This window comes from Oncorhynchus nerka, linkage group LG14 (genome assembly GCF_034236695.1).
Source record: "Oncorhynchus nerka isolate Pitt River linkage group LG14, Oner_Uvic_2.0, whole genome shotgun sequence".
Taxonomy (NCBI): domain Eukaryota; kingdom Metazoa; phylum Chordata; class Actinopteri; order Salmoniformes; family Salmonidae; genus Oncorhynchus; species Oncorhynchus nerka.
In genome coordinates, this window is record NC_088409.1 from 3,892,507 (window position 1) to 3,917,506 (window position 25,000).

General features: G+C 40.5%; 2 protein-coding genes across 2 annotated transcripts in view; one reads left to right on the forward strand and one right to left on the reverse strand.

Moving 5' to 3' along the window:
• The window catches only part of LOC135575090 (sperm-associated antigen 1A-like), a 180,157-nt gene that overhangs the window by 135,383 nt on the left and 19,774 nt on the right, over positions 1-25,000 (reverse strand). The gene's annotated exons all lie outside the window — the stretch shown is intronic.
• LOC135574935 (NIPA-like protein 2) overlaps positions 4,275-25,000 on the forward strand; it is a 26,921-nt gene continuing 6,195 nt past the window's right edge. Inside the window, exons 1-2 of the mRNA XM_065027057.1 lie at positions 4,275-4,442; positions 5,704-5,825. The gene's annotated coding sequence lies outside the window, so the exon portion shown is untranslated. The remainder of the gene's footprint in view (positions 4,443-5,703; positions 5,826-25,000) is intronic.

The following is a 25,000-nucleotide window of genomic DNA, read 5'->3' on the forward strand; positions in this document are numbered from 1 at the left end:
CTACTACTACTACACTACTACTACTACTACTACTACTACCACTACTACTACTACCACTACTACTACTACTACTACTACTACCACTACTACTACTACTACTACTACTACTACTACTACTACTACTACTACTACTACTACTACTACTACTACTACTACTACTACTACTACTACTACTACTACTACACTACTACTACTACACTACTACTACTGCTACTACACTACTACTACTGCTACTACACTACTACTACTACTACTACTACTACTACTACTACTGCTACTACACTACTACTACTACACTACTACTACTACTACTACTACTACTACTACTATTACTACTACACTACTACTGCTGCTATATATGATTTACTAAATATTAATATTATTATTAGTATATCTAACCAAGGACAGACCGAGGAAGAGACTGTAGGAATCTGCGACACGAGAGCTTCTCTCGGCGAGGCGACGACACTCCTGGCTTCATAAGGAGTTGCTATGGTTACAGGAGATGGATCTAGTCTGTCCCAAAGGTAGAGGGAAACCTTAACCATGAGATGAGCACTCTGTGTGGGATGTTAATCAGCCACCTGGTGGTCAGGATCAACCAACCAACCGGTCAACGTCTCCTATTAAGATCAGTAAATCAACGTGTCAATAGTTATGGTTTCATTGTGTGAAATACTCCACATGTAATGTGTTGATTTGAGCTTTGGCACACACACATAACAACAACAATGTCAGTCTATAGATCAGATTGTAATGGTGGCTTTGAGTCTATTGGGTTCACCTTCTTTCACCTTGCTTTGAGACCATTGGGTTCACCTTCTTTCACCTTGCTTTGGGTTCACCTTCTTTCACCTTGCTTTGAGTCTATTGGGTTCACCTTCTTTCACCTTGCTTTGAGACCCATTGGGTTCACCTTGCTTTGGGTTCACCTCTTTCACCTTGCTTTGGGTTCACCTTCTTTCACCTTGCTTTGAGTCTATTGGGTTCACCTTCTTTCACCTTGCTTTGAGACCCATTGGGTTCACCTTCTTTCACCTTGCTTTGGGTTCACCTTCTTTCACCTTGCTTTGAGACCCATTGGGTTCACCTTCTTTCACCTTGCTTTGAGTCTATTGGGTTCACTTTCTTTCACCTTGCTTTGAGTCTATTGGGTTCACCTTCTTTCACCTTGCTTTGAGACCCATTGGGTTCACCTTCTTTCACCTTGCTTTGAGACCCATTGGGTTCACCTTCTTTCACCTTGCTTTGGGTTCACCTTCTTTCACCTTGCTTTGGGTTCACCTTCTTTCACCTTGCTTTGAGTCTATTGGGTTCACCTTCTTTCACCTTGCTTTGAGACCCATTGGGTTCACCTTCTTTCACCTTGCTTTGGGTTCACCTTCTTTCACCTTGCTTTGAGACCCATTGGGTTCACCTTCTTTCACCTTGCTTTGAGTCTATTGGGTTCACTTTCTTTCACCTTGCTTTGAGTCTATTGGGTTCACCTTCTTTCACCTTGCTTTGAGTCTATTGGGTTCACCTTCTTTCACCTTGCTTTGAGACCCATTGGGTTCACCTTCTTTCACCTTGCTTTGAGACCCATTGGGTTCACCTTCTTTCACCTTGCTTTGGGTTCACCTTCTTTCACCTTGCTTTGGGTTCACCTTCTTTCACCTTGCTTTGAGTCTATTGGGTTCACCTTCTTTCACCTTGCTTTGAGACCCATTGGGTTCACCTTCTTTCACCTTGCTTTGAGACCCATTGGGTTCACCTTCTTTCACCTTGCTTTGAGTCTATTGGGTTCACTTTCTTTCACCTTGCTTTGAGTCTATTGGGTTCACCTTCTTTCACCTTGCTTTGAGACCCATTGGGTTCACCTTCTTTCACCTTGCTTTGAGACCCATTGGGTTCACCTTCTTTCACCTTGCTTTGAGACCCATTGGGTTCACCTTCTTTCACCTTGCTTTGAGACCCATTGGGTTCACCTTCTTTCACCTTGCTTTGAGACCCATTGGGTTCACCTTCTTTCACCTTGCTTTGAGACCCATTGGGTTCACCTTCTTTCACCTTGCTTTGAGACCCATTGGGTTCACCTTCTTTCACCTTGCTTTGAGACCCATTGGGTTCACCTTCTTTCACCTTGCTTTGAGACCCATTGGGTTCACCTTCTTTCACCTTGCTTTGAGACCCATTGGGTTCACCTTCTTCCACCTTCCTCTGAGTTCCTGGGAGTTAGAATGAGAGTGACAGTATTACTGTGATTATTATTACATCTAACAAAGGACAGACGGAGGAAGAGACTCTGTAGGAATCTGCGACACCAGAGATTATCTCAGCCTCTCTGATTATTAGCGACAAGACTCCTATACATGTGAGACTGTAGGTGTGTGTGGACCAGGTATGATAGATGGATATTCCTATACTGCAGGTCACATAGTGTCCAGGTGACTGAATCTATGAAGGTAGACACATGACATTATTATGTAAAGAAATGGGAGATGTAAAATGGCATCCTTAATCGTCTTTCAGCCAGCGCAGTCATCTCTGTGGTGTTCCTTAATGTCTGTCATCTCTGTGGTGTTCCTTAATGTCTGTCATCTCTGTGGTGTTCCTTAATGTCTGTCATCTCTGTGGTGTTCCTTAATGTCTGTCATCTCTGTGGTGTTCCTTAATGTCTGTCATCTCTGTGGTGTTCCTTAATGTCTGTCATCTCTGTGGTGTTCCTTAATGTCTGTCATCTCTGTGGTGTTCCTTAATGTCAGTCATCTCTGTGGTGTTCCTTAATGTCCGTCATCTCTGTGGTGTTCCTTAATGTCAGTCATCTCTGTGGTGTTCCTTAATGTCAGTCATCTCTGTGGTGTTCCTTAATGTCAGTCATCTCTGTGGTGTTCCTTAATGTCTGTCATCTCTGTGGTGTTCCTTAATGTCAGTCATCTCTGTGGTGTTCCTTAATGTCCGTCATCTCTTTCAGCGAGTGCGGTCATCTCTGTGGCGTTCCTTAATGTCTGTCATCTCTGTGGTGTTCCTTAATGTCTGTCATCTCTGTGGTGTTCCTTAATGTCAGTCATCTCTGTGGTGTTCCTTAATGTCTGCCTTCTCTTTCAGTCATCTCTGTGGTGTTCCTTAATGTCAGTCATCTCTGTGGTGTTCCTTAATGTCTGCCTTCTCTTTCAGTCATCTCTGTGGTGTTCCTTAATGTCAGTCATCTCTGTGGTGTTCCTTAATGTCAGTCATCTCTGTGGTGTTCCTTAATGTCAGTCATCTCTGTGGTGTTCCTTAATGTCAGTCATCTCTGTGGTGTTCCTTAATGTCAGTCATCTCTGTGGTGTTCCGTAATGTCAGTCATCTCTGTGGTGTTCCTTAATGTCCGTCATCTCTTTCAGCGAGTGCGGTCATCTCTGTGGTGTTCCTTAATGTCAGTCATCTCTGTGGTGTTCCTTAATGTCAGTCATCTCTGTGGTGTTCCTTAACGTCAGTCATCTCTGTGGTGTTCCTTAATGTCCGTCATCTCTTTCAGCGAGTGCGGTCATCTCTGTGGTGTTCCTTAATGTCTGTCATCTCTGTGGTGTTCCTTAATGTCTGTCATCTCTGTGGTGTTCCTTAATGTCTGTCATCTCTGTGGTGTTCCTTAATATCAGTCATCTCTGTGGTGTTCCTTAATGTCTGTCATCTCTGTGGTGTTCCTTAATGTCAGTCATCTCTGTGGTGTTCCTTAATGTCAGTCATCTCTGTGGAGTTCCTTAATGTCTGTCATCTCTGTGGAGTTCCTTAATGTCTGTCATCTCTGTGGAGTTCCTTAATGTCTGTCATCTCTGTGGAGTTCCTTAATGTCTGTCATCTCTGTGGTGTTCCTTAATGTCTGCCTTCTCTTTCAGTCATCTCTGTGGTGTTCCTTAATGTCAGTCATCTCTGTGGTGTTCCTTAATGTCAGTCATCTCTGTGGAGTTCCTTAATGTCTTCCTTCTCTTTCAGTCATCTCTGTGGTGTTCTTTAATGTCTGCCTTCTCTTTCTGTCATCTCTGTGGTGTTCCTTAATGTCAGTCATCTCTGTGGTGTTCCTTAATGTCAGTCATCTCTGTGGTGTTCCTTAATGTCAGTCATCTCTGTGGTGTTCCTTAACGTCAGTCATCTCTGTGGTGTTCCTTAATGTCCGTCATCTCTTTCAGCGAGTGCGGTCATCTCTGTGGTGTTCCTTAATGTCTGTCATCTCTGTGGTGTTCCTTAATGTCAGTCATCTCTGTGGTGTTCCTTAATGTCAGTCATCTCTGTGGTGTTCCTTAATGTCCGTCATCTCTTTCAGCGAGTGCGGTCATCTCTGTGGTGTTCCTTAATGTCTGCCTTCTCTTTCAGCGAGTGCGGTCATCTCTGTGGTGTTCCTTAATGTCTGCCTTCTCTTTCAGCGAGTGCGGTCATCTCTGTGGTGTTCCTTAAAGAGACGCTACGAGCCACTGATATTGTTGGTAAGTTTGTACACACACAGCGCTATTCAAACCCCTCAGGACATAATCATTGTGGTGTTGATTTAATTTTTTACTTAACTAGGCAAGTAAGTTAAGAACAAATCCTTATTTTCAATGACAGCCTAGGAACAGTGGGGTTAACTGCCTTGTTTTAGGGGCAGAATGACAGATTTGTGCCTTGTCAGCTCGGGGATTCAATCTTGAAACCGTTCGGTTACTAGTCCAACGCTCTAACCACCGCCCCATAAAGATGAGTGTTCTGATTTAGGTATGAGTTCCCAAAACATTATGTCTGGTTGACGTCTAGGAGGAGAGAGAGGAGCTGGCTAGGTACGAGTTCCCACGTTGCAAAACATTATGTCTGGTTGACGTCGAGGAGGAGAGAGGAGCTGGCTAGGTATGAGTTCCCACGTTGCAAAACATTATGTCTGGTTGACGTCGAGGACGAGAGAGGAGCTGGCTAGGTATGAGTTCCCACGTTGCAAAACATTGTCTGGTTGACGTCGAGGAGGAGAGAGGAGCTGGCTAGGTATGAGTTCCCACGTTACAAAACATTATGTCTGGTTGACGTCGAGGAGGAGAGAGGAGCTGGCTAGGTATGAGTTCCCACGTTACAAAACATTATGTCTGGTTGACGTCGAGGAGGAGAGAGGAGCTGGCTAGGTATGAGTTCCCACGTTGCAAAACATTATGTCTGGTTGACGTCGAGGAGGAGAGAGGAGCTGGCTAGGTATGAGTTCCCACGTTGCAAAACATTGTCTGGTTGACGTCGAGGAGGAGAGAGGAGCTGGCTAGGTATGAGTTCCCACGTTGCAAAACATTGTCTGGTTGACGTCGAGGACGAGAGAGGAGCTGGCTAGGTATGAGTTCCCACGTTGCAAAACATTATGTCTGGTTGACGTCGAGGAGGAGAGAGGAGCTGGCTAGGTATGAGTTCCCACGTTGCAAAACATCATGTCTGGTTGACGTCGAGGAGGAGAGAGGAGCTGGCTAGGTATGAGTTCCCACGTTGCAAAACATTATGTCTGGTTGACGTCGAGGAGGAGAGAGGAGCTGGCTAGGTATGAGTTCCCACGTTACGAAACATCATGTCTGGTTGACGTCGAGGAGGAGAGAGGAGCTGGCTAGTGACTCTTATGTAAATATTGTGGTACGAGGACGTGTAGTTAGTCAGATGGAAATGAAACATTATGTGTCATAGCTCAGTACTGTATAGTATAGGATGGTTCAATACTCGTGTGAATCTCTTCCTGACCTACAGGTGGCGCACTAGCAGTGGTGGGAACCTATCTCCTGGTCACCTTTGCCCCTCACACCTCCACCCACATCACCGCCCACCTGGTCCAGAGATACGCTGTCAGCTGGCAGTTCCTGATTTACCTGGTATGTACCCTAACCCACACCTGGTATGTACCCTGACCCACACCTGGTATGCACCCTAACCCACAACTGATATGTACCCTAACCCACGTCCGGTATGTACCCTAACCCGCGCCCGGTATGTACCCTGACCCACACCTGGTATGCACCCTAACCCACAACTGGTATGTACCCCTGGTATGTACCCTAACCCACGCCCGGTATGTACCCCTGGTATGTACCCCAACCCACAGGAGGAGGAGGGAGGGAAGAGGACGGGCGGGAGGGGAGAAGGAGGGAGGGAAGGAGAGAGGGAGGGAAGGGGAGAGGGAGGGAAGAGGGAGGGAGGGAGGGAGGGGAGAGGGAGGGAGGGAGGGGAGGGAGGGAGGGAAGGAGAGTGGGAGGGGAGAAGGAGGGAAGGAAGGAGAGAGAGAGGAGGGAAGGTGAGAAATGTGTTGTGTCAACAGACTACAGCCATGGAACGGGAGACCTTTTAACATGTTAGTCACCTGGTATGTACCCCAACCCACAGCTGGCTAGGTATGAGTTCCCATGTTACAGCCATGGAACGGGAGACCTTTTAACATGTTAGTCGCTGACAGTCCTGATGGATGATGTTTAAATCTGAGTCCCAAATGGCACCCTATTCCCTATATAGAGTACTATTCCCTATATAGAGTACTATTCCCTATATATACTACTATTCCCTATATAGAGTACTATTCCCTATATAGAGTACTATTAAACTATTCCCTATATAGACTACTATTCCCTATATAGACTACTATTCCCTATATAGACTACTATTCCCTATATAGAGTACTATTCCCTATATAGACTATTAAACTATTCCTATATAGAGTACTATTTATATAGAGTACTATTCCCTATATAGAGTACTATTAAACTATTCCCCCATATAGAGTACTATTAAACTATTCCCCATATAGAGTACTATTAAACTATTCCCCATATAGAGTACTATTCCCTATATAGAGTACTATTAAACTATTCCCTATATAGAGTACTATTAAACTCTTCCCTATATAGAGTACTAAATTCCCTATATAGAGTACTATTAAACTATTCCCTAAACTATTCTATTCTATATAGAGTACTACTAAACTATTCCTATTCCCTATAGAGTACTATTAAACTATTCCCTATAGAGTACTATTAAACTATTCCCTATAGAGTACTATTAAACTATTCCCTATAGAGTACTATTAAACTATTCCCTATATAGAGTACTATTCCCTTAAACTATTCCCTATATACTACTATTACTAGAACTATTCCCTATATAGAGTACTATTAAACTATATAGACTACTATTCCTATATAGACTACTATTCCTATATAGACTACTATTCCCTATATAGACTACTATTACTATTAGAGTACTATTCCCTATATAGAGTACTATTAAACTATTCCCTATATAGAGTACTATTCCCTATATAGAGTACTATTCCCCATATAGAGTACTATTAAACTATTCCCCATATAGAGTACTATTAAACTATTCCCCATATAGAGTACTATTAAACTATTCCCCATATAGAGTACTATTAAACTATTCCCTATATAGAGTACTATTAAACTATTCCCTATATAGAGTACTATTAAACTCTTCCCTATATAGAGTACTATTCCCTATATAAAGTACTATTCCCTATATATACTACTATTCCCTATATAGAGTACTATTCCCTATATAGAGTACTATTAAACTATTCCCTATATAGACTACTATTCCCTATATAGACTACTATTCCCTATATAGACTACTATTCCCTATATAGAGTACTATTCCCTATATAGAGTACTATTAAACTATTCCCTATATAGAGTACTATTCCTTATATAGAGTACTATTCCCCATATAGAGTACTATTAAACTATTCCCCATATAGAGTACTATTAAACTATTCCCCATATAGAGTACTATTAAACTATTCCCCATATAGAGTACTATTAAACTATTCCCTATATAGAGTACTATTAAACTATTCCCTATATAGAGTACTATTAAACTCTTCCCTATATAGAGTACTATTCCCTATATAGAGTACTACTAAACTATTCCCTATATAGAGTACTACTAAACTATATAGAGTACTATTCCCTATAGAGTACTATTAAACTATTCCCTATAGAGTACTATTAAACTATTCCCTATAGAGTACTATTAAACTATTCCCTATAGAGTACTATTAAACTATTCCCTATATAGAGTACTATTCCCTATATAAAGTACTATTCCCTATATATACTACTATTCCCTATATAGAGTACTATTCCCTATATAGAGTACTATTAAACTATTCCCTATATAGACTACTATTCCCTATATAGACTACTATTCCCTATATAGACTACTATTCCCTATATAGACTACTATTCCCTATATAGAGTACTATTCCCTATATAGAGTACTATTAAACTATTCCCTATATAGAGTACTATTCCCTATATAGAGTACTATTCCCCATATAGAGTACTATTAAACTATTCCCCATATAGAGTACTATTAAACTATTCCCCATATAGAGTACTATTAAACTATTCCCCATATAGAGTACTATTAAACTATTCCCTATATAGAGTACTATTAAACTATTCCCTATATAGAGTACTATTAAACTCTTCCCTATATAGAGTACTATTCCCTATATAGAGTACTACTAAACTATTCCCTATATAGAGTACTACTAAACTATATAGAGTACTATTCCCTATAGAGTACTATTAAACTATTCCCTATAGAGTACTATTAAACTATTCCCTATAGAGTACTATTAAACTATTCCCTATAGAGTACTATTAAACTATTCCCTATAGAGTACTATTAAACTATTCCCTATATAGAGTACTATTAAACTATTCCCTATATAGAGTACTATTAAACTATTCCCTATATAGAGTACTATTAAACTATTCCCTATATAGAGTACTATTAAACTATTCCCTATATAGAGTACTATTAAACTATTCCCTATATAGAGTACTATTCCCTATATAGAGTACTATTAAACTATTCCCTATATAGAGTACTATTCCCTATATAGAGTACTATTAAACTATTCCCTATATAGAGTACTATTAAACTATTCCCTATATAGAGTACTATTAAACTATTCCCTATATAGAGTACTATTAAACTCTTCCCTATATAGAGTACTATTCCCTATATAGAGTACTATTAAACTATTCCCTATATAGAGTACTATTAAACTATTCCCTATATAGAGTACTATTCCCCATATAGAGTACTATTAAACTCTTCCCCATATAGAGTACTAATCCCTATATAGAGTACTAATCCCTATATAGAGTACTAATCCCTATATGGAGTACTAATCCCTATATGGAGTACTAATCCCTATATAGAGTACTAATCCCTATATGGAGTACTAATCCCTATATGGAGTACTATTCCCTATATAGAGTACTATTCCCTATATAGAGTACTATTAAACTATTCCCTATATAGAGTACTATTAAACTATTCCCTATATAGAGTACTATTAAACTCTTCCCTATATAGAGTACTATTAAACTATTCCCTATATAGAGTACTATTAAACTATTCCCCATATAGAGTACTATTAAACTCTTCCCTATATAGAGTACTAATAAACTATTCCCTATATAGAGTACTAATCCCTATATAGAGTACTATTAAACTATTCCCTATATAGAGTACTATTAAACTATTCCCTATATAGAGTACTAATCCCTATATAGAGTACTAATCCCTATATAGAGTACTATTAAACTATTCCCTATATAGAGTACTAATCCCTATATAGAGTACTATTAAACTATTCCCTATATAGAGTACTATTCCCTATATAGAGTACTATTAAACTATTCCCTAAATAGAGTACTAATCCCTATATAGAGTACTATTAAACTATTCCCTATATAGAGTACTATTCCCTATATAGAGTACTATTAAACTATTCCCTATATAGAGTACTATTAAACTATTCCCTATATAGAGTACTACTAAACTATATAGAGTACTATTCCCTATATAGAGTACTATTAAACTATTCCCTATATAGAGTACTATTAAACTATTCCCCATATAGAGTACTATTAAACTCTTCCCCATATAGAGTACTATTAAACTATTCCCTATATAGAGTACTATTCCCTATATAGAGTACTATTAAACTCTTCCCTATATAGAGTACTACTAAACTATTCCCTATATAGAGTACTATTAAACTATTCCCTATATAGAGTACTAATCCCTATATAGAGTACTATTAAACTAATCTCTATATAGAGTACTATTAAACTATTCCCTATATAGAGTACTATTCCCTATATAGAGTACTATTAAACTATTCCCTAAATAGAGTACTAATCCCTATATAGAGTACTATTAAACTATTCCCTATATAGAGTACTATTCCCTATATAGAGTACTATTAAACTATTCCCTATATAGAGTACTATTAAACTATTCCCTATATAGAGTACTACTAAACTATATAGAGTACTATTCCCTATAGAGTACTATTAAACTATTCCCCATTTAGAGTACTATTAAACTCTTCCCTATATAGAGTACTACTAAACTATTCCCTATATAGAGTACTATTAAACTATTCCCTATATAGAGTACTAATCCCTATATAGAGTACTATTAAACTATTCCCTAAATAGAGTACTAATCCCTATATAGAGTACTATTAAACTATTCCCTATATAGAGTACTATTAAACTATTCCCTATATAGAGTACTATTCCCTATATAGAGTACTATTAAACTATTCCCTATATAGAGTACTAATCCCTATATAGAGTACTATTAAACTATTCCCTATATAGAGTACTATTAAACTATTCCCTATATAGAGTACTACTAAACTATTCCCTATATAGAGTACTAATCCCTATATAGAGTACTATTAAACTATTCCCTATATAGAGTACTATTCCCTATATAGAGTACTATTAAACTATTCCCTATATAGAGTACTATTCCCTATATAGAGTACTATTAAACTATTCCCTATATAGAGTACTAATCCCTATATAGAGTACTATTCAACTAATCTCTATATAGAGTACTATTAAACTATTCCCTATATAGAGTACTATTCCCTATATAGAGTACTATTAAACTATTCCCTAAATAGAGTACTAATCCCTATATAGAGTACTATTAAACTATTCCCTATATAGAGTACTATTCCCTATATAGAGTACTATTAAACTATTCCCTATATAGAGTACTATTAAACTATTCCCTATATAGAGTACTACTAAACTATATAGAGTACTATTCCCTATAGTACTATTACTATTCCCCATTTAGAGTACTATTAAACTCTTCCCTATATAGAGTACTACTAAACTATTCCCTATATAGAGTACTATTAAACTATTCCCTATATAGAGTACTAATCCCTATATAGAGTACTATTAAACTATTCCCTATATAGAGTACTAATCCCTATATAGAGTACTATTAAACTAATCTCTATATAGAGTACTATTAAACTATTCCCTATATAGAGTACTATTCCCTATATAGAGTACTATTAAACTACTTCCCTATATAGAGTACTGAGGTGCTATTAAACTATTCCCTATATAGAGTACTATTAAACTATTCCCTATATAGAGTACTAAACTATTCCCTATATAGAGTACTATTAAACTATTCCCTATATAGAGTAAACTAAATCCCTATATAGAGTACTTCCCTATATAGAGTACTATTAAACTATTCCCTATATAGATTAAACTATTCCTATATAGAGTACTATTCCTATATAGAGTACTATTAAACTATTCCCTATATAGAGTACTATTAAACTATTCCCTATATAGAGTACTATTACTATTCCCTATATAGAGTACTATTAAACTATTCCCTATATAGAGTACTATTAAACTATTCCCTATATAGAGTACTATTAAACTATTCCCTATATAGAGTACTATTAAACTATTCCCTATATAGAGTACTACTATTAAACTATTTAATCCTATATAGAGTACTATTAAACTATTCCCTATATAGAGTACTACTATATAAACTATTCCCTATATAGAGTACTATTAAACTATTCCCTATATAGAGTACTATTTATTCCTATATAGAGTACTATTCCCTATATAGAGTACTATTAAACTATTCCCTATATAGAGTACTATTAAACCCTATATAGAGTGCTATTACTATTCCCTATATAGAGTACTATTACTATTCCCTATATAGAGTACCCTATATAGAGTACTATTAAAATTCCCTATATAGAGTACTATTAAACTATTCCCTATATAGAGTACTACTATTAAACTATTCCCTATATAGAGTACTAATCCCTATATAGAGTACTATTAAACTATTCCCTATATAGAGTACTATTAAACTATTCCCTATATAGAGTACTATTCCCTATATAGAGTACTATTAAACTATTCCTATATAGAGTACTATTAAACTATTCCCTATATAGAGTACTATTAAACTATTCCCTATATAGAGTACTATTAAACTATTCCCTATATAGAGTACTATCCCTTATAAACTATTCCCTATATAGAGTACTATTAAACTATTCCCTATATAGAGTACTATTAAACTATTCCTATATAGAGTACTATTAAACTATTCCCTATATAGAGTACTATTAAACTATTCCCTATATAGAGTACTATTAAACTATTCCCTATATAGAGTACTATTAAACTATTCCCTATATAGAGTACTATTAAACTATTCCCTATATAGAGTACTATTAAACTATTCCTATATAGAGTACTATTAAACTATTATATAGAGTACTATTAAACTATTCCCTATATAGAGTACTATTAAACTATTCCTATATAGAGTACTATTAAACTATTCCCTATATAGAGTACTATTCCCTATATAGAGTACTAATCCCTATATAGAGTACTATTAAACTATTCCCTATAGAGTACTATTAAACTATTCCCTATATAGAGTACTATTCCCTATATAGAGTACTATTAAACTATTCCCTATATAGAGTACTATTAAACTATATAGAGTACTATTAAACTATTCCCTATATAGAGTACTATTAAACTATTCCCTATATAGAGTACTATTCCCTATATAGAGTACTATTAAACTATTCCCTATATAGAGTACTATTAAACTATTCCCTATATAGAGTACTATTAAACTATTCCCTATATAGAGTACTATTAAACTATTCCCTATATAGAGTACTATTAAACTATTCCCTATATAGAGTACTATTAAACTATTCCCTATATAGAGTACTATTAAACTATTCCTATATAGAGTACTATTAAACTATTCCCTATATAGAGTACTATTAAACTATTCCCTATATAGAGTACTATTAAACTAATCTCTATATAGAGTACTATTAAACTATTCCCTATATAGAGTACTATTCCCTATATAGAGTACTATTCCCTATATAGAGTACTATTCCCTATATAGAGTACTATTAAACTAATCTCTATATAGAGTACTATTAAACTATTCCCTATATAGAGTACTATTCCCTATATAGAGTACTATTAAACTATTCCCTATATAGAGTACTAATCCCTATATAGAGTACTATTAAACTATTCCCTATATAGAGTACTATTAAACTATTCCCTATATAGAGTACTATTCCCTATATAGAGTACTATTAAACTATTCCCTATATAGAGTACTATCCCTATATAGAGTACTATTAAACTATTCCCTATATAGAGTACTATTAAACTATTCCCTATATAGAGTACTATTCCCTATATAGAGTACTATTAAACTATTCCCTATATAGAGTACTAATCCCTATATAGAGTACTATTAAACTATTCCCTATATAGAGTACTATTAAACTATTCCCTATATAGAGTACTATTAAACTATTCCCTATATAGAGTACTATTAAACTATTCCCTATATAGAGTACTATTAAACTATTCCCTATATAGAGTACTAATCCCTATATAGAGTACTAATCCCTATATAGAGTACTATTAAACTATTCCCTATAGAGTACTATTAAACTATTCCCTATATAGAGTACTATTAAACTATTACCCTATATAGAGTACTATTAAACTATTCCCTATATAGAGTACTATTCCCTATATAGAGTACTATTAAACTATTCCCTATATAGAGTACTATTAAACTATTCCCTATATAGAGTACTATTCCTATATAGAGTACTATTCCCTATAGAGTACTATTAAACTATTCCCTATATAGAGTACTATTAAACTATTCCCTATATAGAGTACTATTAAACTATTCCCTATATAGAGTACTATTAAACTATTCCCTATATAGAGTACTATTATTAAACTATTCCCTATATAGAGTACTATTAAACTATCCCTATATAGAGTACTATTAAACTATTCCCTAGAGTATAGAGTACTATTAAACTAATCTCTATATAGAGTACTATTAAACTATTCCCTATATAGAGTACTATTCCCTATATAGAGTACTATTAAACTATTCCCTATATAGAGTATTATTAAACTATTCCCTATATAGAGTACTATTCCCTATATAGAGTACTATTCCCTATATAGAGTACTATTAAACTATTCCCTATATAGAGTACTAATCCCTATATAGAGTACTATTAAACTATTCCCTATATAGAGTACTATTAAACTATTCCCTATATAGAGTACTATTCCCTATATAGAGTACTATTAAACTATTCCCTATATAGAGTACTATTAAACTATTCCCTATATAGAGTACTATTCCCTATATAGAGTACTATTAAACTATTCCTATATAGAGTACTATTAAACTATTCCCTATATAGAGTACTATTAAACTATTCCCTATATAGAGTACTATTAAACTATTCCCTATATAGAGTACTAATCCCTATATAGAGTACTATTAAACTATTCCCTATATAGAGTACTATTAAACTAATCCCTATATAGAGTACTACTAAACTATATAGAGTACTATTCCCTATATAGAGTACTATTAAACTATATAGAGTACTATTCCCTATATAGAGTACTATTCCCTATATAGAGTACTATTAAACTATTCCCTATATAGAGTACTATTAAACTATTCCCTATATAGAGTACTATTAAACTATTCCCTATATAGAGTACTATTAAACTATTCCCTATATAGAGTACTATTCCCTATATAGAGTACTATTAAACTATTCCCTATATAGAGTACTATTAAACTATTCCCTATATAGAGTACTATTCCCTATATAGAGTACTATTAAACTATTCCCTATATAGAGTACTATTAAACTATTCCCTATATAGAGTACTATTAAACTATTCCCTATATAGAGTACTATTAAACTATTCCCTATATAGAGTACTACTAAACTATATAGAGTACTATTCCCTATAGAGTACTATTAAACTATTCCCTATATAGAGTACTATTAAACTATTCCCCATATAGAGTACTATTAAACTCTTCCCTATATAGAGTACTATTAAACTCTTCCCTATATAGAGTACTATTAAACTATTCCCTATATAGAGTACTATTAAACTATTCCCTATATAGAGTACTAATCCCTATATAGAGTACTAATCCCTATATAGAGTACTAATCCCTATATAGAGTACTATTAAACTATTCCCTATAGAGTACTATTAAACTATTCCCTATATAGAGTACTATTCCCTATATAGAGTACTATTAAACTATTCCCTATATAGAGTACTATTAAACTATTCCCTATATAGAGTACTATTAAACTATTCCCTATATAGAGTACTATTAAACTATTCCCTATATAGAGTACTATTAAACTATTCCCTATATAGAGTACTATTCCCTATATAGAGTACTATTAAACTAATCTCTATATAGAGTACTATTAAACTATTCCCTATATAGAGTACTATTCCCTATATAGAGTACTATTAAACTATTCCCTATAGAGTACTATTAAACTATTCCCTATAGAGTACTATTAAACTATTCCCTATAGAGTACTATTAAACTATTCCCTATATAGAGTACTATTAAACTATTCCCTATATAGAGTACTATTAAACTATTCCCTATATAGAGTACTAATCCCTATATAGAGTACTATTAAACTATTCCCTATATAGAGTACTATTCCCTATATAGAGTACTATTAAACTATTCCCTATATAGAGTACTATTCCCTATATAGAGTACTATTAAACTATTCCCTATATAGAGTACTAATCCCTATATAGAGTACTATTAAACTAATCTCTATATAGAGTACTATTAAACTATTCCCTATATAGAGTACTATTCCCTATATAGAGTACTATTAAACTATTCCCTATATAGAGTACTAATCCCTATATAGAGTACTATTAAACTATTCCCTATATAGAGTACTATTAAACTATTCCCTATATAGAGTACTAATCCCTATATAGAGTACTATTAAACTAATCTCTATATAGAGTACTATTAAACTATTCCCTATATAGAGTACTATTCCCTATATAGAGTACTATTCCCTATATAGAGTACTATTCCCTATATAGAGTACTATTAAACTAATCCCTATATAGAGTACTATTAAACTAATCTCTATATAGAGTACTATTAAACTATTCCCTATATAGAGTACTATTCCCTATATAGAGTACTATTCCCTATATAGAGTACTATTCCTATTAAACTATTAAACTATTCCCTATATAGAGTACTATTCCTATATAGAGTACTATTAAACTATTCCCTATATAGAGTACTATTCCCTATATAGAGTACTATTCCCTATATAGAGTACTATTATATAAGTACTATTAAACTATTCCCTATATAGAGTACTATTAAACTATTCCCTATATAGAGTACTATTCCCTATATAGAGTACTATTAAACTATTCCCTATATAGAGTACTATTAAACTATTCCCTATATAGAGTACTATTCCCTATATAGAGTACTATTAAACTATTCCCTATATAGAGTACTATTAAACTATTCCCTATATAGAGTACTAATCCCTATATAGAGTACTATTAAACTATTCCCTATATAGAGTACTATTAAACTATTCCCTATATAGAGTACTATTCCCTATATAGAGTACTATTAAACTATTCCCTATATAGAGTACTATTAAACTATTCCCTATATAGAGTACTATTAAACTATTCCCTATATAGAATACTATTAAACTATTCCCTATATAGAGTACTAATCCCTATATAGAGTACTATTAAACTATTCCCTATATAGAGTACTATTAAAATATTCCCTATATAGAGTACTAATCCCTATATAGAGTACTATTAAACTATTCCCTATATAGAGTACTATTAAACTATTCCCTATATAGAGTACTATTAAACTAATCCCTATATAGAGTACTACTAAACTATATAGAGTACTATTCCCTATATAGAGTACTATTAAACTATATAGAGTACTATTCCCTATATAGAGTACTATTCCCTATATAGAGTACTATTAAACTATTCCCTATATAGAGTACTAATCCCTATATAGAGTACTATTAAACTATTCCCTATATAGAGTACTATTAAACTATTCCCTATATAGAGTACTAATCCCTATATAGAGTACTATTAAACTATTCCCTATATAGAGTACTATTCCCTATATAGAGTACTATTAAACTATTCCCTATATAGAGTACTATTAAACTATTCCCTATATAGAGTACTATTAAACTATTCCCTATATAGAGTACTATTAAACTATTCCCTATATAGAGTACTATTAAACTATTCCCTATATAGAGTACTAATCCCTATATAGAGTACTATTAAACTATTCCCTATATAGAGTACTATTAAACTAATCCCTATATAGAGTACTACTAAACTATATAGAGTACTATTCCCTATATAGAGTACTATTAAACTATATAGAGTACTATTCCCTATATAGAGTACTATTAAACTAATCTCTATATAGAGTACTATTAAACTAATCTCTATATAGAGTACTATTAAACTATTCCCTATATAGAGTACTATTCCCTATATAGAGTACTATTCCCTATATAGAGTACTATTCCCTATATAGAGTACTATTCCCTATATAGAGTACTATTCCCTATATAGAGTACTATTCCCTATATAGAGTACTATTCCCTATATAGAGTACTATTCCCTATATAGAGTACTATTAAACTATTCCCTATATAGAGTACTATTAAACTATTCCCTATATAGAGTACTATTAAACTATTCCCTATATAGAGTACTATTAAACTATTCCCTATATAGAGTACTATTAAACTAATCCCTATATAGAGTACTACTAAACTATATAGAGTACTATTCCCTATATAGAGTACTATTAAACTATATAGAGTACTATTCCCTATATAGAGTACTATTAAACTAATCTCTATATAGAGTACTATTAAACTATTCCCTATATAGAGTACTATTCCCTATATAGAGTACTATTCCCTATATAGAGTACTATTAAACTATTCCCTATATAGAGTACTATTCCCTATATAGAGTACTATTCCCTATATAGAGTACTATTCCCTATATAGAGTACTATTAAACTATTCCCTATATAGAGTACTATTAAACTATTCCCTATATAGAGTACTAATCCCTATATAGAGTACTATTAAACTATTCCCTATATAGAGTACTATTCCCCATATAGAGTACTATTAAACTCTTCCCCATATAGAGTACTATTAAACTATTCCCTATATAGAGTACTAATAAACTCTTCCCCATATAGAGTACTATTAAACTATTCCCTATATAGAGTACTATTCCCCATATAGAGTACTATTAAACTCTTCCCCATATAGAGTACTATTAAACTCTTCCCCATATAGAGTACTAATAAACTATTCCCTATATAGAGTACTATTAAACTATTCCCTATATAGAGTACTATTAAACTATTCCCTATATAGAGTACTATTAAACTATTCCCTATATAGAGTACTATTCCCTATATAGAGTACTATTAAACTATTCCCTATATAGAGTACTATTAAACTATTCCCTATATAGAGTACTATTCCCTATATAGAGTACTATTAAACTCTTCCCTATATAGAGTACTATTAAACTATTCCCTATATAGAGTACTATTAAACTATTCCCTATATAGAGTACTATTAAACTATTCCCTATATAGAGTACTATTAAACTATTCCCTATATAGAGTAAACTATTCCCTATATAGAGTACTATTAAACTATTCCCTATATAGAGTACTATTAAACTATTCCCTATATAGAGTACTATTCCCTATATAGAGTACTATTAAACTATTCATTCTCATTAAAATAAATTATTTAAATTGTGCTTTTCTCTACAAGGGTAATTTGTTTCAATTAAAGCCATGTGCTCGCTGCTGTTACTGCGATCAGATATCCGTGCTGCTGGCTGAGGACTCTGTTACTGTGATCAGATACCCGTGCTGCTGCTGGGTTAGGACTCTGTTACTATGATCAGATACCCGTGCTGCTGCTGGCTGAGGACTCTGTTACTGTGATCAGATATCCGTGCTGCTGGCGTAGGACTCTTACTGTGATCAGATACCCGTGCTGCTGCTGGCTGAGGACTCTGTTACTGTGATCAGATACCCGTGCTGCAGCTGGCTGAGGACTCTTACTGTGATCAGATATCCGTGCTGCTGGCGTAGGACTCTTACTGTGATCAGATACCCGTGCTGCTGCTGGCTGAGGACTCTGTTACTGTGATCAGATACCCGTGCTGCAGCTGGCTGAGGACTCTGTTACTGTGATCAGATACCCGTGCTGCTGGCTGAGGACTCTGTTACTGTGATCAGATACCCGTGCTGCTGCTGGCTGAGGACTCTGTTACTGTGATCAGATACCCGTGCTGCTGGCTGAGGACTCTTACTGTGATCAGATACCCGTGCTGCTGGCTGAGGACTCTTACTGCGATCAGATACCCGTGTTGCTGGCGTAGGACTCTGTTACTGCGATCAGATACCTGTCTTAGAGAACATGTGTGTTTGGCTGAGCTCTTTACTGGAACAGATGGGGTAGACATCAGTGTTGTAAATGAATGGCTCAGGTCTGGAATAGAGAGGTGAGGGAGAGAGAGGGAGGGGAGAGAGGTAGGGGAGGGAGGGGGAGGAGGGGGTAGGGGAGGGGAGAGAGGTAGGGAGGGAGGGGGGAGGGGGGGAGAGAGGTAGGGGAGGGAGGGGAGAGGGAGGGAGGAGAGAGGTGAGGGAGGGAGGGAGGTAGGTAGGGGAGAGGGAGGTAGGTAGGGAGAGGGAGGGGTAGGGAGAGGGAGGTAGGTAGGGGAGAGGGAGGGAGGTAGGGGAGAGGGAGGTAGGGGAGAGGGAGGTAGGTAGGGGAGAGCGGTAGGTAGGGGAGAGGAGGGAGGGAGGGAGGGAGGGAGGGGAGGAGGTAGGTAGGTAGGTAGGTAGGTAGGTAGGTAGGTAGGTAGGTAGGTAGGTAGGTAGGTAGGTAGGTAGGTGAGGGAGGGAGGGAGAGAGGTAGAGAGAGAGGTAGGCGAGGGAGGGAGAGGTAGGTAGGGGAGAGCGGTAGGGGAGAGGGTAGGGAGAGCGGTAGGAGGGGAGGGAGGGAGGTAGGGGGAGGGAGGTAGGGGGAGAGGTAGGTAGGTAGGGAGGGAGGGAGGGAGGTAGGGGATGGAGAGAGGGAGGTAGGGGAGGGAGAGAGGTAGGTAGGGAGAGAGAGCGGCAGGGGGAGAGCAGGTAGGGGAGAGAGCGGTAGGTAGGGGGAGCGAGGGAGGGAGGGAGGGAGGGAGGGAGAGAGGTAGGGAGGGAGGGAGAGAGGTAGGGGGGAGGGGAGGGAAGAGAGGTAGGTAGGGAAGAGAGAGAGGTAGGTAGGGAAGAGAGAGAGGTAGGTAGGGAAGAGAGAGAGGTAGGTAGGGAAGAGAGAGAGGTAGGGGAGGTAGGGAGAGAGGTAGGGTAGGGAGGAAGGGAGGGAGGGAGGTAGGGTAGGGAGGAAGGGAGGGAGGTAAGGGGAGGAGAGAGAGGTAGGTAGGGGAGAGAGAGAGAGGTAGGTAGGGGAGAGAGAGAGAGGTAGGGGGGAGAGAGAGAGGTAGGTAGGGAAGAGCGAGAGGTAGGTGGGAAGAGAGGTAGGTAGGGGAGAGCGAGAGGTAGGTAGGGGAGAGCGAGAGGTAGGTAGGGGAGAGCGAGAGGTAGGTAGGGGAGAGCGAGAGGTAGGTAGGGGAGAGAGAGGTAGGTAGGGGAGAGCGAGAGGTAGGTAGGGAGGCGGAGGTAGGTAGGGGAGGCGGAGGTAGGTAGGGAAGAGAGGGTAGGGGGGAGGGGAGGAGGTAGGTAGGGGAGGGAGGGAGTGGGAGGGAGGTAAAGGGGAGGGAGGTGGGGGGAGAGAGGGAGAGGGGGGGAGAGAGGGAGAGGAGGGAGAGGTAGGGAGGGAGAGAGGTAGGTGGTAGGGGAGGGGAGAGGTAGGTAGGGAGGGGGAGGGTAGGGTAGGTAGGAGTGGAGGGAGAGAGAGGTAGGTAGGGGAGGGAGAGAGGTAGGGGTAGGGGAGGGGAGAGGAGAGGTAGGGGGGGAGGAGGTAGGGAGGGAGGTAGGGGAGGAGGGTAGGTAGGGAGGGAAGAGGAGGTAGGTGGGGAGGGAGAGGTAGGGGAGGGAGAGAGGTAGGTAGGTAGGGAGGGAGGAGGGAGAGGGGAGGAGAGGTAGGTAGGTAGGGGAGGGAGAGAGGTAGGGGGAGGAGAGAGGTAGGTAGGTAGGGGAGGGAGAGAGGTAGGGGAAGGGAGAGAGGTAGGTAGGGGAGGGAGAGAGGTAGGGGAAGGGAGAGAGGTAGGGGAGGGAGAGAGGTAGGGGAAGGGAGAGAGGTAGGTAGGTAGGGGAAGGGAGAGAGGTAGGTAGGTAGGGGAAGGGAGAGGTAGGTAGGTAGGGGAAGGAGAGAGGTAGGTAGGGATAGCGGTAGATAGGGAGGCAGGTAGGGGAGAGGGAGAGCGGTAGGTAGGGGAGAGAGGGAGAGAGGTAGGTAGGGGAGAGAGGGAGGTAGGTAGGGAAGAGAGGGTAGGTAGGGGAGGGAGGGAGGGGGGTAGGGGGAGGGAGGGAGAGAGGTAGGGGAGGGAGAGGTAGGTAGGGGAGGGAGAGAGGAGGTAGGGAAGAGGTAGGGGAAGAGAGGAGGTAGGTAGGGAAGAGAGGAGGTAGGTAGGGAAGAGAGAGAGAGGTAGGGAGAGGAGGTGGGGAGGTAGGGGAGGAGGGTAGGGAGGAAGGAGGGAGGGAGGTAGGGTAGGGAGGAAGGGAGGGAGGTAGGGAGAGAGAGAGAGGTAGGGAGGGAGAGGAGGGGGAGAGGAGGTAGGGAAGAGAGAGGTAGGTGGGGAAGAGCGAGAGGTAGGTAGGGAAGAGCGGAGGTAGGGGGGAAGAGCGCGGAGGTGGGTGGGGAGGAGGCGGAGGTGGGGGGAGAGCTTAGAGGTGGGTAGGGGGGAGCGAGAGGTAGGTAGGGGAGAGCGGGGAGGTAGGTAGGGAGAGCGAGAGGTAGGTAGGGAGAGCGAGGTAGGTAGGTAGGGGAGGGAGAGAGGAGGTAGGGGGGAGGGAGAGGTAGGTAAGGGAGGGAGAGAGGTAGGGGAGGTAGGGGAGGAGGTAGGGAGGGAGAGAGGTAGGCAGGTAGGGGAGGGAGAGAGGAGGTAGGTAGGGGAGGGAGAGGTAGGTAGGTAGGGAGGAGGGGGAGGGGAGGGTAGGGGAGGGAGAGAGGTAGGGAGGGAGAGAGGTAGGTAGGGGTAGGGGAAGGGGAGGTAGGGGGAGGGAGGGGAGGGGAAGGAGAGAGGAGGTAGTGGGGGAGGTAGGGGAGGGAGAGGAGGGGGAGGGGGAGGGGAGGGAAGGGTAGGGAGAGGAGGAGGGAGGGGAGAGGTAGGTAGAGGGAAGGGAGAGGAGGTAGGTAGGGAGGGAGAGGTAGGTAGGTAGGGGGGGGGGAGGGTAGTGGAAGGGATAGGTGCAGGAGGGGGAGGTAGGGAGGGGAGGGAGAGGGGGGTAGGGAGGGAGAGGAGGGAGAGAGGTAGGTAGGTAGGGGAGGAGAGAGGAGTAGGTAGGGAGGAGAGGGCAGGTATGGGGGGAGGGGGGGAGAGGGGGGAGGGAGAGGAGGGGAGGGAGAGGTAGGTAGGGAAGGAGAGGGTAGGGAAGAGAGGAGAGGTAGGGGAAGAGAGTAGGTAGGGGAGAGAGAGGGGGAGGGAGAGAGGTAGGTAGGTAGGTAGGGAAGAGAGAGAGGTAGGGGGGGAGGGAGAGGGTATAGGGGGAGGGAGAGGTAGGTGGGGAGGAAGGGAGAGGAGGTAAGAGGGGAGGGAGAGAGGTAGGTAGGGAGGGAGGGAGGTAGGAGGTAGGAGGTAGGTAGGTAGGGGAGGGAAGAGCGAAGAGAGGTAGGGGGAAGGTGAGAGGTAGGTAGGGAGGGGAGTAGGGAGAGGAGAGGTAGGGAGGGAGAGGAGAGGTAGGTAGGGATGGGAGAGGAGGAGGGGAGAGAGGGGTAGGGAGGAGAGGTAGGTAGGGGGAGCGAGGAGGTAGAGGAGGAGGTGGGAAGAGGAGGAGGGGAGGTAGGGAGAGAGGTAGGTAGGGAGGGAGAGAGGGAGAGGAGGTAGGTAGGGAGGAGGGAGGTAGGGGAGAGAGGGAGGGGTAGGGGAAGAGGGAGAGGTGAGAGAGGTAGGTGGGGAGGGAGGGAGGTAGGTAGGTAGGGGGAGGGAGAGAGGTAGGTAGGTAGGGAGGGAGAGAGGAGGTAGGTAGGGGGAGGGAGAGGAGGGGGTGGGGAGGGAGGGAGGTAGGTAGGGGAGGGAGAGTAGGAGGTAGGTAGGGGGAGGGAGGGAGAGGTGGGGGGAGGGAGGGAGAGGTGGGGAGGGAGGAGAGGAGGTGGGGAGGGAGAGAGGAGGTAGGTGGGAGGGAGAGGAGAGGTAGGAGGGGGAGGGAGGAAGGGAGGGAGGTGGGGAGGTAGGAGGGAGGGAGGTAGGGGAGGGGAGGTAGGGGGAGGGAGAGAGGTAGAGGTGGGGAAGAGGGGAGGTGGGGAAGGTAGGGGAGGGGGGAGGGAGTGGGTGGGGAGGGGATAGGGGAGGAGGTAGGGGGGAGGAGGGGAGGGAGGTAGGGAGGGGAGAGTGAGAGGTAGGTAGGGGAGGGAGAGTGAGAGGTAGGTAGGGGAGGGAGAGTGAGGGAGGGAGGTAGGTAGGGAGAGTGAGAGGTAGGTAGGGGAGGGAGAGAGGTAGGTAGGGAAGAGGGAGAGTGGGGAAGAGAGGAGAGGTAGGTAGGGAGAGAGAGGTGGTAGGGAAGAGAGAGGTAGGTAGGGAAGAGGGGAGAGGTAGGAAGAGGTGGGGGAGGGGGAGAGAGGTAGGTAGGGAGGAAGGGAGGGAGGGAGGTAGGGTAGGGAGGAAGGGAGGGAGGTAGGTAGGGAGAGAGGGAGGTAAGGGGAGGGAGAGTGGGTAGGGGAAGGGAGGTAGGGAGGAGGTAAGGGAGGGAGGGGAGGGAGAGAGGTAGGGGAAGGGAGAGAGGTAGGTAGGTAGGAGGGTGGGTGGGAGGAGAGGTAGGTAGGTAGGGAGGGAGAGGTAGGAGGTAGGGGAGGGAGGGATAGCTAGGTAGGATAGGGAGAGAGATAGGGAGGGAGGTAGGGAGAGAGGTAGGGAGAGAGGGGGAGCGGTAGGTAGGGGAGAGAGGGGAGAGAGGTAGGTAGGGGAGGGAGAGGGTAGGGGGAAGGAGAGAGGTGGGTAGGGGAGGGAGGTGGGGAAGGGAGAGGTAGGGAGGGAGGAGAGGTAGGGGGAGAGGAGAGAGGGTAGTAGGTAGGGGAAGGGGGAGAGGGAGGTAGATAGGTAGGAGAGGAGGTAGGGGTAGCGGGATGGGGAGGTAGGGAGAGGTAGGGAGGGAGAGAGGTAGATAGGTAGGTGGGGGAGGGAGGGAGGGAGGTAGGGGAGGGAGGGAGAGAGGTAGGGAGGGAGATAGGTAGGGAAGGGAGGTAGTGGGTAGGGAAGAGAGAGAGAGGTAGGTGGGAAGAGGGAGTAGGTAGGGAAGGAGAGAGGTAGGTAGGTGGGGGAGGGGAGAGAGGGTAGGGAGGGAAGAGGGAGGAGGTAGGGAGGAAGGAGGGAGGTGGGGGAGGGAGGAGAGAGGTAGGTAGGTAGGTAGGTGAGGTAGGGAGAGGAGGGAGAGAGGGTAGGTAGGTGAGGGAGAGAGAGGTAGGTAGGGTGGGAGGGAGAGCGAGGAAGGGGAGGGAGAGAGGTAGGTAGGTAGGGGAGAGAGGTAGGTGGGAGGGAGAGAGGGTAGG